Source organism: Aphelocoma coerulescens, chromosome 11, assembly GCF_041296385.1.
Source record: "Aphelocoma coerulescens isolate FSJ_1873_10779 chromosome 11, UR_Acoe_1.0, whole genome shotgun sequence".
In the NCBI taxonomy this organism is placed as follows: domain Eukaryota; kingdom Metazoa; phylum Chordata; class Aves; order Passeriformes; family Corvidae; genus Aphelocoma; species Aphelocoma coerulescens.
Window position 1 is genome coordinate 10,645,001 of NC_091025.1, and position 15,488 is coordinate 10,660,488.

General features: G+C 40.1%; 1 long non-coding RNA gene across 1 annotated transcript in view; it reads right to left on the bottom strand.

The window, feature by feature from the left end:
- Positions 1-7,151: 7,151 nt before the first annotated feature.
- The window catches only part of LOC138116933 (uncharacterized), a 118,450-nt gene continuing 110,113 nt past the window's right edge, over positions 7,152-15,488 (bottom strand). Inside the window, exon 4 of the long non-coding RNA XR_011154416.1 lies at positions 7,152-7,292. This is a non-coding gene — a long non-coding RNA (uncharacterized lncRNA). The remainder of the gene's footprint in view (positions 7,293-15,488) is intronic.

Sequence of the window (15,488 nt, forward strand, 5' to 3'; positions counted from 1 at the left end):
TTCTTGCAATATCCATTCATAACGATAAGCAATTCCCACTATAATGGAGGGCTAATATATAAATTCAGCCCACATCAGTTTTGTGTCAACTAGCAAAAACAGAAACAATGGAAACTAGACAGTCATGGCTCTGCATAGGTCAACAACCAAGGTTATCTGTATTCAATTACTGGTATCTGCAAACTTGCATACTGTCAGCTGATCATAGACTAAATGAAAACTTATCATGCACAGAGGCAGCAAATACATTTATTTGAAGCAGGCATCATATTAGTTCACTGGTTCGACTGTGGTTAAGGGAAAAAAAAGGGGTTATCAGTCTTTTGGGAAATTCTTTCAAATATAACCTGCAGCAAATATCTAAAATTGGGGATTATCTATGTTATAAATCTTTGTTCAAAAAGTAGAAAAGGAACAGAAATTGCTCTGTAGCCCTCTAAGACGATAAATTATATTATTTAACAATAGATAAACTTAGGGCACCTTTCCTGTGGTACAGCCCTATTGTGAATTAAGCTTTAATCTGCTTCACCTCAACATCTGTTCGGTGGAACCAAAGATCTGGCTGTATTGGACACAGACAGTAATTTGTTTGTTAACTGCTTCTCCGGAACAATATATCATTTCAGAAAACAAAGCCTACTAACACAACGCATATTTATCTGTTTCCTCTATCTGTGTTCCTTTTTCCATAAGTGCAAGTTCAGGCTTTTGAAATGTTTTCCTAGAGATAATTTGTGATGCTGTTAGATTCGTAACCCTGGAAAAATAGATTCTTTTTTTTCAAGGTTTTTTTCATCTTTGACCAACAGATGTTCTGTTCAAAATCTGAAAGTACTCACTATGTATGTACTAGCAAATTATAATTGTTAACGCCCCTGTGGAAGGAAAATGTCAATAAATATTTGCTATCAGTAGACTGTTTGGAAACAAAGGCATTTGCTTCACAAAAGTTCACGTGCTCAATCTTCCCATTTGGCTTTTCCAACAGTCTATTCAATTAGACATTTAACATTTTGTTTGTTCTCAGAAGAGGAAGTGAAAATTAACTTCACAGAAACAAAAAAAAAAAAAACCATAAAAGCCAGTGGGCATCCTGTATTCCATTGTAAAATGACACTCCAGTGCATCTCGGTGATACAAAGGTGACCACAGAAACAAGTCTGTGATCCAGCGCCAGCAGTTTACCACTGCACACCAAGGTGGCAATCGAAGAATAAAAAACATCTGGACTGTGATGCAGATAAATGTCCAAACATATGTCTTCTAATGAGAGCTCTCCACCCCCATGGATAGTCTTCCCTGGCCAAACAACATCAGTAAAAACCATATTTACCTGGAAGTCTCCACATCTACATCTCTAGTGAGACATAGTGTTTGAATGGTTCATACTTCTCACTAGTATTTTTAAAGGTGAGATTTATCCTCTATTGAAGGGGCTAAAACTTCTCTCTTCCTCTCTTTCTTTCTTTTAACTTGAAACAAGCAAATCACTATAATTTTCAACAACAGCAGGGCAAGCTCTCTGCAGAACTCTCCTGCAGAAATGTCTTAAATCCATATTCTGGCAGTCCTTGTACACAATATGCCATCCTTGTATTGTGTTACACTGTGTTGTGCTGTAGTCTCTTCTACTCTATTCTATATCTCACTGCATTATTTTACTGCCCTCATTGTAGCACTGGGTGGGTCCAAGCCCCTCACAGTGCTGTACAAAAGAATAGGACTAATGTCTAACACATGCTGTCATGATTTGGGGAATCAATCTCTATACCACTAAAATTAATTCTGTTTTATAGCATGGACTGCATTGCATCTGTTTCAGAGAGCAAGCCCCATATGGACTGGAACTCCCTGGCCCTCTCTGCAGCCCCTTGCCCTCTCATTGATGCACTGACTATAGGAGATACACGTTACATCCTTTTACCTGGCTACAGGGCTAACAGTAAAGCATCATTAAAGTGGGAAAAATCAGCCATGCAAATGAGCCGTAGAAATGGCTGCCAACCAAGGCAGAGGAACTTTTCCAAATCTGAACCCTATCAGGCAGCAAGTTAGTAACTGTTTTGTGGATTCATTTGATGAGCTAATAAATATGATAAGAGGGCACCTGAGGTGTTACACAAATCAGGGAGACTGAGAATCCATATTTCTGAGAAGTCAGAGGCTGGAATTTGTGTCTAGAAGAAGAATTGTGACCTACTTAGAGGAATCTGACTTAAGCCCCAAATAATGTTCTTGCTCAAGCATGAATTACAAGCAGCTGAAGAAAGATGAGCTTTTGCACTTGTGCCCTAGCCAAGTTTGCCCACATCTAATGAGCTGAAGTACAACTCGGTGCCATTTTGTATTCCCAAGACATGGTGCAGATGGAGAAGCTGCTCTGAGTGTGGGTCCAGAAGCCTCTCACCCACTCCTCCAGGCACTGCACACATCCTGCCTCATGCCTCTCCTTGCAGAGCCTGGAGGTGGAAAGCATCAGGTTCAAGAGCAGAGGGAGCAGCAGTAGCTGTGAGAAGCGGCCTTACAAACTGGAACCAGAGCTGGCAGCGGTGCTGGAGCACTGGGCATGGATCAGGCTGGAGAAAAAGAATTAACAGTTCCATGCTCAGAAGCCTGCAGAGGGAGAAAGCAGCAGTCACCCGCGGAGGGAGGGGAAATGCTAAGCTGCCACACATAAACTCAGGTACGATAGTCTCAGTACAGAAAAATTCCTGGGGGCTAAAAGATGGTGAAAATATGGGTCTTGGTTCACCCCCGTGCTGGGCGATGCCTCGCTGTGTGTCAAGTCCGGGCAGATGCTTTGTGTGTTGTGTTACTTGGGCCAAAGTCCCACAGGAAAAAAAAAACTGAGTCCAAATTGAAAGATGCTATGAGTCAGTGTTCTGATGAAAGAGAGGAACGTGATGTTGGGGCTGGCAAACATGATAGTGCTGTGGGATTAAAAGAAAAAAAAAAAAGAAAAGCCCTCAGAGAAAGGGCATGCAAATGATGGGAAAAAGAGCAAAAGAGGAGATTTTCTCCAGGGATACTATATCCCTGCCTTCCCTTCCCCCAGAGGGTCGTGGGTGAGCTCTTCAAGTTGGGATCCAGAAATAAGAAGAATGTAAAGATTAATAACTGAAGTATCCCATTGGTGTCCAACGTAGACATGCTTTAGTTGGGTTTTGAGGCTACCTGTGATCCTGACCTAAGCATATCCCTCAGAGGTGGGAGAGCCCAGGTCAGGCAGGCTGTGAGTCATGGCCCAAAACCCACCTAGGAAACACCTGGACCCACACTGGCACCACAGGCATTGCCCAGCACCACAGTTTGAAGTGATACTAACTGGAGTTGAAGCTCAAGTTTTAACCAACTCTATTATCTGCAAGGCAAAACTAAGTGTTGGCACTGACACTGCCTGGAAATGGCAAGGGGAAAGCAGGAATTGCACAGAGCAAGGGAAATTGCAGACTGTGAAGGATAGCTGAATGCTACATGGTTTTGGTTAGCAAAAGAAGTGTTTTCTACAGCAAAGGCCTCACATTTAAAGACCCCATTTTAACTTGGCCCCAGCACACTGGAAATGCAAGTAGGGTAAAAGGAACAGTAGAAGAGGCGGCTGTTGTCAGAAAACAGTTCCTGGAAAAAGTTCTCTTGAGGCATATAGAAAAATTCCAGAATACTGTATTATTATTGTTATTATTATTACCCTTGATCTTTTGAAAGGTGGGGAGGGAGTATATGCAATTTTAAAGAAAGAAGACAAGACATCTGTAGCCTTTAAAAAGAAAAGCACAAAGGCTGCTAGGCTCTCCTTACAACATTTTAAATTATTTTCCTTACGTTTCCAAAATAAAAACACAATGCATGGAGCCTCACCCAATAAAACTATGTGGGTAAATGCAATACCCATTGTCTAATCAATATCATATTGCTCATGGCTTTAGCTTGTTCAATAGCTGAGCTCACTGACTCCTGAGTTGCACCTAAGGATGCCAATATCTGCTTAATGTTGGACAAACTGCATTTGTCATTCCCTGTAACCGAGTTCTTTAATCTCATTAATAACCCACAGATACCGAAACACAGCTTTGAATAAGCTGGCTGCAATATGCCAGGTTTCCACATGCACTTCCAGCTCAGGGGGTCATGTGCTGTATGTTAAATAGGCTCATTGCCCCTGCAGAGGCTGCAGCCCTCCTGTCCCACTGCTCCTCAACTCAGACACCCATAAATGGCAGAAACTGCAAAAAAATAAAACCCAAGAGAAGACATCAGATAGAGAGAATTGTGTCTGTAGTGCATCGTAGCTCCCATACCATATTATCTGTGGTGGCCCCAGCCCCAAGTGTGGGGGAGGCAGGAGCACCTCCTGCTCCCCATGCCTCATCCTCTGTGCTCGCTTGCATATGGCAGAGAACCCACGTGCTCCAGCCCCACAAGTGTGCATCAATAAATTATCTTCATTGGAAACACATTGCAAACAAAATGCAAATGGCAAGAAAGTGCTTGTTCTCAGAGGTCTGTCTTGAGAGTTCATCTACCCAGATTATAAACACTTGATAAGCATCCTGGTTTTCAGGCTGTCTGTATGGCAGATCCCAGGACTAGGCTCCTGGGATTTCAAAATGTATCTTGAAATAAAAACAGCTGCAAGGGAAACTCATATGACTAGGATAGGTGCCATATAGCAATTAACAGCCAGAAGTTTTGATCTGGAAAATCACATTTATTTTAATTGCTTCACTGTTGTGTTCATAAAGAATTTGGCTCATTTGATTATTTTCCTTATTAGATATACTACTTAACTTTGGAACAATGTAGTCATTAGTTCCATTGTTCAAGGTTTTTCATTGCAGTGAAATGAATGACAGAGACATGTTCTGCAAGGAAGATTGTTTATAAATATTTATCATAGCCTTAACAGATATTTGTGTAATCCATCCTAATTTTTCTAGCACATAATTCACCAGTTATTTAATCTGTTGTGTGATGAGTGGCAGGTTCCTTAACCTTGAGTTCAATAAAGCATTTAAAGTGTGCAATCTCTTATCAGAAGAACAGAGCAGGAGAGTAACACTTCTTTTTTATCCATTCCTTTGAAAACTGGCATTCTCTCCATTTGCCTTTAGCGGGCTGTTTAAAGAAGATGCACGTGTCTGAGTGCTTTCCCCTCTGCCCTTCCTTTCTTAATTTTGACTCAGCATCGGGGCACGGATCAGCCCTGCCTGCAGGAGCCGCTGCCCGGCGTGGGCAGGACGGGAGCGGGAGTGGGGCTGGCGCGAGGACACGCGAGCGCACCTGAGAGAGGGGCTGGGACCATAAAATATGCATAGGCCCTTCTGCAGCAAACGAATCTACTTAATTGAAAGGAATCGGGAGGTGAAAAATGAAACTTGGCAGTTCAGCTTCGCTTCACCATTTGGTGGTTGTTGTGGGACTCCAGCAAAGGGAGCTATCACTGCGGGCATAATTTACTTGATTTTAAGGATCTGTATGAATTCTGGCGACATACCAAGTAGCCATTAGCTACGAGGAGTGTTTCCCGAAGCTCATTTGTTTTCCATGTGTGACTTTTCACTCTTCCAAACTTTCTCTAGAAAAAAAAGTACTTTTTCTTCATCAATTCCATGTGGAAAATAAAACAAAAATACAGATAATAAATTATTCAAGGAACACAACCGTTTGGTTTTTTTTTTAATGGAAAAATACTGGTTCTAGAATCAAACTGGCAGCTTGCTTTGATTTTGATATTTTATGTTAACTGTTATAAAATGATATGCTTGTTCACATGCTCAGGCATAGTCTTTCTGTGCAAATTATCCTAAATAGGGTAACTCAATAGCAAAGTAGGCAGGTTTTTAATGCTATTACTATTAGGAAAATACCGTTAATATGAGACATATGCAGGATGCTATTACATCAGTAGGCTGCATTTATTAAGTATGCAGGAACAGCCCTGTGGATCAGAGCAGAGATGCTGGGCCTGTAACACATGTAACTTGGCTTTGTCTCGAGGTCAAAATCTGTTAATGCAATTTTCTGTATAAGAACAAGAATTTAAAATCCATGTGGTTTTAATGACACATTCAAGATTGGGGGTGTATGGGGGTGTTGATTTTGTTGGATTTTTTTATTTGTCCCACTCACATTAGACATGAACTTCTTTGAAATTTTTGTGTCAGACACTGAAACTAATCTGTGAAATAAGACAAACTTGAAAAAAACTCTTTCAATTTATTTGCTTAAAAAATTTAGTTTTGGTCAAGTTATGTTTCAAATTAAAAATATCATTAGAGATAATTTGCATTTACTTATTGAAGCATTATGATAAACCAGAACCATGTGTCAAAATGTAACTCATAAAATAAGTGCACTGAGATAAAGGGACTTCAGAGGTTTAAAAAAATCAATGTGACACTCAAATAAGACATCTAAAAAGGGTGCCTACTTTAAAAAAGGGAGAGTTTCTATTTCAAATAATTAATATGTTTTGGTTTCTTCATTTTTGTGGTCTCGTAGCACAACTTCTATCTTAGGCACTATGTTGAACATGCATATTTTGGACTGATCTCTTGTTTGTGTCTATTTAACAGCTACTCACAGCTGTCTCTGCTTTGAAAGTATTGGGATAAAATTTCTTCCCAAACTCCAGTCGATACAAAGCACACTGATGTTGTTTTAAGTGGCTCTGCCCAGGCCATGGGTGGTGCAGGCAGCTGCCTGCCCATGGCACCCACCCTCCCTTCTGTCACCCAGGTGTCCCTGCACATGGTGCCACCACTGCCCAGCACATTTTTGGGGAGGCTTTTCTGCTGAATGGATAACCTGCAGCTCATCTGGTTAATATATAGATTTATATTTCAAGATTTGCTGCTAATTTAACTGTGCAAAACACACCTGCCTTGCTGGAATGCTAGCAAGTAATGTAAAAAATGTAATTTGCCATTTTCTTGGTGTACTAAGGAGAAGGCAAGTGTGAGTGATTGCTAACTGGTTCTGGGTCTGGAAAGATTTTATCAGTGTGAAAAGAAAGCACAGCACAGGGAAGGTTTCTTGATTTTGCTCACTCAAAAAGTTAAGGAAATACTGTATTAAAGGAAGACTTCTGCTTTCATGAGATCAGTGTTAGACCCCTTTTGCCATTCAAAATTCAAACCATAGAAGCTCTGATGGCATCCCAGCATCACCCTCTCCTGAAGATGAAGCACAAAGGAGTACACCCCACCAGCTCTGCAGCCCTCAGGGCTGGACGTGGCCATGGCTGGGGGCTCAGGCACAGTGAGACAGAAGTGCAGCAATCAGGTGCCCTGCGCAGAATGCAAAGCTTATTGCTGTAACAAGCAAGACAAAAAAGCACATTTTGAAAGCAAGAGGCAGCATATATTGCCAAGAGGGTATATGTCCCCTTTGGTGCAGAACAACAATGCTTTCCATCACTTGCCTCCATGTCAGGGGAGCACAACAGCACATGAGCAGTCCACCAGTATCTGTAGGATATTTTTTACATGAAATTTTTTACTGTATTTTTAACATTAAATACATGCTAAAGAGCTCTGCTGACCATGTCTCTTTTCTCCCAATCTCTAATTTCATTTTAAATTTAATTGTGTTTTTCTTTGACTTCACTAATTTACATGCGTCCGGGTCAGATGTTCTGACCAAAGAGCCCCATCAGATCTCCTATGCAGAGCTCACTGGGGACTGAAGGCTGTGCATGTACAGGGCATGAGCTGAGCAGCTTATGTTACATCAGGGATGGTGAGGAGTGTGAGGTGATCAGATAAATTACCAGGTGATGATAAATCAGGTGCTGGGTCTCACCAAACACATACATGGAGTGTGTCTGTCTATCTGCATAAATGAACCTGGAGAGACAGGATTACCTGTGCACACATCCATGTATGTCTATACACACATGCATGTTTACATACATCATATATCCACCTGGGCTGTAGTTCCAGTACTGGCACAGTTGTGCCACATTCTGCTTGGCCCTGTGATGATGACGGAGCCTTCCATGGGGTCAATTGTGTGTTTTGGGAGAAGAGGTTTTTCTTTTTTGATAAAACCCTGTTCCTGGATGCAGCTCCTTGAGCTTTACACATTCAAATGGTACACTCATATGACCAACTCTGCTAAGCTACTTTTTTTAACACTTTTGACATAAAAGCTCTCATTTCATTGATTGTAACTGCAGAATACTTGTACAAAGTTTTAATTATACACCTAGCAATTAGGATACTAACTCAAATCATTATATATTAGCTTACAATCTTAATATGTGTTAATGGCAACGGCAACAAAGAGAGACATGCATAAGAAGTTAGAATTAATTGCTCTGCAGTACAGATGACTTATGCTCTTCCAAGAGGCAAGCTGGTGCTGGGAGAGGCAGACTCATTCCCAGCAGGCAAAGAAAATGAAACTTGGGGTTTTTTTAACAACTGTTTCTTTTCACTTTCTCAGTGAACTCCATGTCTCTGTTTTATGGTGCAGCAGGCCTACCTTTCCAACGTTTCATTCCTCTGGCTTGCAATGCCAGAACCATACTACTATCTGTGTGAATAAGGCATTTTCTCCAAGAGCAGGCCTAATGGTTAGAGTCAGTCTTCCAGATGGGTTGTAAAACTCTTTGAAACAACTCCATTCAAAGGATATTATACTCCTGAAGCTGCATGTTTGTTTTATTATAAACAGAGATTTCTAAGCAAAAAACATAGAAATAGAAATGCTGCCTACTTCTGAAGCAAACTGACATGTGCAGCCATGCTAGATCTCAGCTGAAACAGAACTTAATTTATCACTCCCTAAATATCAAAGGGGCTTGAGGAGGAGCTGGATCACATTGGGTCTTTTTAACTGAAAGACATTGTGGGTGAGTGAAAAGCCCATGTAGTTTTCCTTTACCATCTGGTTGATAGGCATGGGATGGTGTCCCTCCAGCCAGATGATTTCAGGACATGCTGCCAATGCCATCCATGCCATCAGCACATCATGTCCAGCCTTAACAGCCACACAATCACAGAATGGCCTGCGTTGGAAGGGACCTTAAAGTTCACCTAGTTCCACCCCCCTGCCATGGGACACCTTCCATTATCCCAGGTGGCTCCAAGCCCCGTTCAACCTGGCCTTGAACACTTCCAGGGATGGGGCAACCACAACTTCTCTGGGCACCCTGTACCAGTGCCATATCCATTCAAAATATCTTTTTTAATATATATAAAATGGTCCTTTGTACAACTTTCGTGCATTGAAAGACCAAGCCTTCTGCCTGATTTTGTCAAACCAACCAGTCTAATAACTCTCTCAAGACTCAGGGAGAAAACTCAACGTGTTTCTGCACCATGCAAGTACCATTTGGTGGGATCAGAGCTGCTGGCACTGTTGGCCTTGTCCTCTTCCAGGGTGTGATTTTCCTGTCTGAAGTCAGTAACAAAAGTTCTCCCTAAAAATTCACACTTGAGCTGATTTCCAGAATGTGCCATGCATCTGAAAGATGGCTGCTCAGGAGAATCCATAGGCAAGATGGGAAGAGAAGAGCTAGCTTCAAGCAGCCACTGTGTCCAGTGACCGTTTTATTCCTTCAAAACATGAGAAACCAGAATTGTCCCTGTAAGACACAATTAGTGTCCCCATTGTGATTTGTCAGACACCACCCATAAGAGAAAAGCTAAGCGGATTTTTTAATCTGAATTTGTACAGGCTTTTCTGTCATTCTTTAAGTAGATTCCTTATTATTTTTTTGCCCATAATTTGTATAAAGTACTTAGCATTCAAAACAGATCCTTTTTAACCTTTTGCCCAACTTAGCTTTTTGTACTTTTTTTTAAAAAAAAGAGGGGGGGGAGATGGAAAAGGAGAGAAACCCTTTAAGTACCCTGGGCCTGGGTTCCTTCAGTATGCAGGCTGTAAATGTTTTACTTTGATTTGAGATACATGACAATAAATTAGGGGACATTTATCAAAGCTGCTTTGTTGCATTGCTGACAAAAGCTGCTTTTTGCATAAATTACTGCATTATACAAATACACTTAGCAGGATCCTGTTTCTTTGATGTTAGTGGAGGAGATTTATGTCCAATGGAGTTTTTATTTATCTGCCCTGTTCACCTCAACAAGGGCAGGACATATTCCTCAATTAGTTCCATACCCCTAGAAATGACATATATATCTCACAACTAGAAGCAGAGAAATTTAAACAAAACAAAACAAAAAGCACAAGTGCACTTTTTCTGGCAAGTCTAAACTACTGTACAGTGTAAAAAGTAAATATTAGGCTGGAGCTGTGGCTTTGAAATCTTTGTTCTCAGACTGCTTTGAAAGCTATTTAAGTAAGCTAATTTTGACAAAACAATATTCCCTTTGCAGAAAAGCTTTTCTAGATTTCATTAAGAGACTAAGTAAATACGAGTCCTTTTCAACAAATACTTGATAGCCGAATAAGTAGGTTAAAAGAATAGATTCCCTGGGCGGTAATCCTCTCTGGAACTGTATTTATGCTAAAATCTCTTCCAATGAATATCTAATAAACTAATGAAGGCCATCTTAGGCTAAATGGTGAATTAGGATGGTTAGAAAGGAACTTGACAAATGAATAAATTGGCTAAACAGTTACACTACTTAAATGAATACAGAATCTCTTGAACACCATTTCTGAGTGCTATTCTTCTGTCACTCACCATCTCCATACCTCAGTCTAGACGTAATTTATTTTGTTCCTGGGTCAGGGGTTCAAATGCAGCCCTATGTGGCCACTGTACATCTGTTGCTGTACAATGGCCTGAGATCATTCCAGAGAACCCTTTTTCTGCCTCAGATCTCCAAAGAAAAAGAAACAAAAAGCAGAAATTCATTATTGCCCTCCTCTTTATATATATATATAAAAATATATATATTTATACATATATACATAATGTAGTGTGTAAATATATATATTATATATCGTGTATATATCTATACACATATATAGTGTTTGTCAGTCTTTGGCACATTTTTTGATCAATGCCAGAGTATCACTGATACAGACCATGAAGAAGATATGATCTGGAGTACTGGAGACTACTACTTACAGCTCCAAAGTTGTCAGGGCCTGTGTTAACTTTAAAGCTCTGCCAATGAGGTGAAAGAGCTGATGGTGAGAGGGCTGGATCAGATCACATGGATGGTTTGGAGCATTGTCCTCCACACCCTTGAACAATCATTCCCCAAAACTAGAATGAAGACCCTACATCTCTGGAGCACTCCACTGAATCTAAAGTGCTCATAATTGGCACCTCTCGTGTTTCACACTTTCTTTACTGGCATTTTCCAGGCAACTTTTTGATCAAAATATTTATGTCAGAAGAACTTTGAGCTTTTGCTTATTCTTGTCTATGAAACTACAGAAGGTTTTCAACTCATAAGAAAAAAATTCTTTTCTAAAACAGTTATAAGATTTCTTTAGCAAACTCTTGTTTCACTTGAAAGATGACCTTTCATGTTAATAATTCGGGGTTTTTAATTGGATCACACCCTTTTTTAAAAAAAGTCTGGAAAAAATCCTCTGTCCTTCCCTCTCCATCCACCCCTAAGATAAAAAAAAATAAAAAAGGTGATATCCTTTGAACATTTCATGATGGTAGGAAAATGATAAAATTATACAAAAATAGATTTTTGTTATTCAGGCAGCTCTGGGGAACAGATTCCACACAGTACATTTCAATGATCCCAGACAATGAATTACTATCATAATTTGTTCTTAAAATCTGTTTAATTGGCTTACTTAGCCACCTGTTCAGCATAGTTACCATGAAAACATGGTAACTGAATTGGTTTTGCTGGATTTCTGAGTGCCAGCCTTTCATCCTTCATCCTGCCTCCTTCACCCATAAAGTATCGAGCAATGCTTAGCACAGATTTAAAAATAGTGTCATAGCCATGCAACACATATTTTAACTAATCAGGAAGGAACTGCAAAGTTATAACAATGCTATGCTAATTGGGGCATTTACTCACTGTCAGCTCTGCCTGTTCCTGGGTGAGTGTCAATTTGTTACATCCCACTGCACATATAATAACGGGGGAAAAGGTAAAGAATGATATGCATGCTTAATGTATGTAGAGAGGTAGATGCTACACACCCCTCTAGCTGAATTATGTCAGCCCATTTCACACTCAGAAGTTCCATAAAAAGGAGTAAAACTGCGAGAGGAAATTCAGCCAAGGACTTTGAAACTGTTGTCCATTTTTTAAAAAAAAATTTAAAAAAATAAAAAGAAAAAGAAAGCAGAGTTAAAGGCATGAACTTCCATTTAGCAATGCTCACCACATTAAAAGAAAAAGTTATAAGGCACTGGGGCACCCTTTGTTGCCTGCCGTGAGTCAGATTGCTTTCCTCAAGACCAGTGTAAAGTATTTTTGCAGAACAGCAGATTCTGAGAAGGAGAGGGGTTCAGCAGTAGAGCATAATTAGCACTCTCTAAAACTGGAGCTACAGTGTAAACAGCTCGAGTCTTCACTGCACAAAGCAAACAAACAATCCCAGCTGAGAATTCCCTGGCAGGAACCGAGCAAATACGGCCCTCGCTGCTGACTGCTGTTATTGCTATGGTTGCTTAATCTAAACAGACAGCAGCATGTAAAAATGTAAATATTTGATATTTGTTAATACAGTCCTAAGTTATTGCTCTGGCCTGCTGGTTTGGTTCCATGCATTGGGATCCTCTGTGCAACTCGCTCATCATACATTTCAGCGGAGGAGTATTTTTAAGGAGCCATTATCTAAACTGCTGATGTAATAAGGCACCGGTATATGAAATACACTTAATAACTCAACTTTAGTTATTTATTGTGAACGAGGGTGCATTCTCCTTGATTCCATTTCCCAGCGAAATATAAGTGGAGCTTTCATCATGAGTGCTTGAATTTATGGCAAGCAGACCAAGTGACATTAAGAAAGCCACACAATCCCTTCATTCAGGCTTTAATAAGGAAGCCAAGGAAAAATTATCCAAGCTGGTTTGCGGGTGACAGCACAAGAACTTTTTGGAGTCAGAAAGTTAGCACGGAGGCTCCCTGTCAGCCCATTAAAAAGCAAGGTTGGCATTCCCAGATATTGGAACCATGTGTGCAGAGGAATTTTTCTTCTGGTAAGACATTCCAAATATTGTCCCAGAGCCAAACACTTCGGTGTTAGACTAATTTAAGCAGTATGTTGGAATCAGCTCTCAGGACTTTGATCATATGGAGATCGTTTGTTACAAATTGAACTAACCCAGTCTCTATTTCTGGTGGATCAGAACTATGGATTTGTTGAATTAAATGCCTCATTTAATGCAGTTTGCACATGAAAAGAAAGCTGCACTCAGGAATCTGATAGTGAATTTTTCACCTAACCAACAGGTCTACTTTTTTATTACTTTTAAACCTAATCCATACTCAGTCCACACTGTTCTTAATAAGCCTGAGGCTGTTTGGAGTGAAGGTTTAAATCAGCTCGTATGTTATGGGGGAAAAGCATCACTGAATTATCAAACCGTGTAATAAGGAACACATTTGAATCCAATTCTAGAAATAATTTTATGAAGAAAAATAAATTAGTCCTTGGTTGTTATTTACCATCCAAATAGCTCAGTGCTCCTTCATGACAGCAGTGGACAGAAAGCTGAAATATGATTTTGCAGACATACGATTTTCTCCTTGCTTCTCATTGCTATCCTCTTTTTTGCAGCTGAACTATTGTGAGGGTTAAAAGTGCACAAAATAAAGCATTTCCACATATGGCTGCACTTTCTTTTCATTTCTTGAAGTTATAATGTCTTTAACTGTTGATAATGATATTATAAACTGTCATTTAGTGCATTTTGAGTATATTAAATATATGAACCAAAAATGTTTGATTCCAGCTGGACCCTGATCAGAAACACTGAGATCTGATTCACTAAAACTGCAGATAGCAATGTGCAGAGCTTGTGAGAAGCCTTGTGGAACAGGTAGCAGTTGCAATAGTAACAGAACAAAATAATTGATTAAAATAAAAGAACCTGACAGCAATTATTTCTCCAGGAGTGGGATGAAACTGAGAAATGGGTACCCAAGTGATATCTAATGGAAGAGTCATTGGCATGCTGCTACATAGTGGACTGACATAGGGCTTGAGTATATCACAGCTCTCTGCCTTGGGGAACTCAGGATTTACACTGCTTTCAACACATTTTCATCTGGAGTCTCACACAAAATAAAAGCAGGAACACCAGCAATTCCCAGGGACCCTTCCTCTTGGTCCCACGGGAATCTACATAACAGAGTTGATGAGGAAGGAAATGGGAATACTGTTTTCTGCCCAGAAGGGGCAAAATGAATCTCTCCAACCTCATGGCTTTGAAAGGACCCTATAGCCAAGCTGAAAACCTCTGATGTATGGATATAATTTTTAAAGACATCTCACTATTTTACTGGTTTAGCAAAGAGATAATAGGCCATGGTATAAGTAGCCTCAGCTCTTTGGTGCTGTTACAGGCATATCTGGCCACTGCAGCTGAAAAAGGAATGAACCAAAAACCCAAAAAGGTGAAATCACTGTCCAGATATGAGCCTTGAGCAAGAATTATCAAGGCCTTTTTTGGGTCTTAGAAGACAGGAACAGAAAATAGTGACAAGGAAGTAACATGGCAATACCCTAAGCCTGACCAAGGCAAGCTCAATCCCCAGTTTATGCTGATCATGCTGTTTGCATTGCATTAAGCACCAAGGAAACCATCCTGAGCCTCCCCTGTCCTTACCCAGGCCACCGGGGGATGAGGGTGAGCTTGGCACAACCAGTGCAGAACACAAGGCAGGAGAGGGAAGCAATAAGGGTGTTGTGCGCTTCGAATCCCATCCTGGAGCACAGGGAGTGGGAAGGATCTCCCATGGATTGTTCGTTCCAACTCCCATTGCATGCACAGAATTCATCCTTCATAAAGAAAAGGGAAACTGTTCCTTTAGGGAAAAAACCTAACAAAACAACACAAAACAACAGTTATCTAGCAGATACTGATTTATACAGGCTCATACACATTTATATATATTTTTTATTGGCAAATAAAGAAAGATCAGATCTTTAATGAAATCAGGATGGGTTTGGGAGGTGAACTTGAGCTGAACTCCCCAGATTTTCATGGAACTTCAATTAAAAGGGTTTCAGAGGAGTTGCTGAAAGCCAAGCACTTGCCATTGAAAGCTTAATTTAAAATGAGAAGCATTTTTACACCACATTTCTCAGTGAAATTCTATCCCTGATCCTCATTATATACTTTATTCTTGAACAATATATATTTTTTTTTCAGATAAACCATGTGACAATGTATATAAATTTTATCAAGTGTTATGAGCAGTGCACACATAGTGGCTACAGTGACTAAAGAAACCATCATTATTGTGCAGAAAATTACTCTACCCTCTCCACTCTGAAACAAGTGGTGAAATGAAAATTCAGTCAGAACTTGTTGTCATGTACAATATTTAGATATCTGATAAATACTAGGA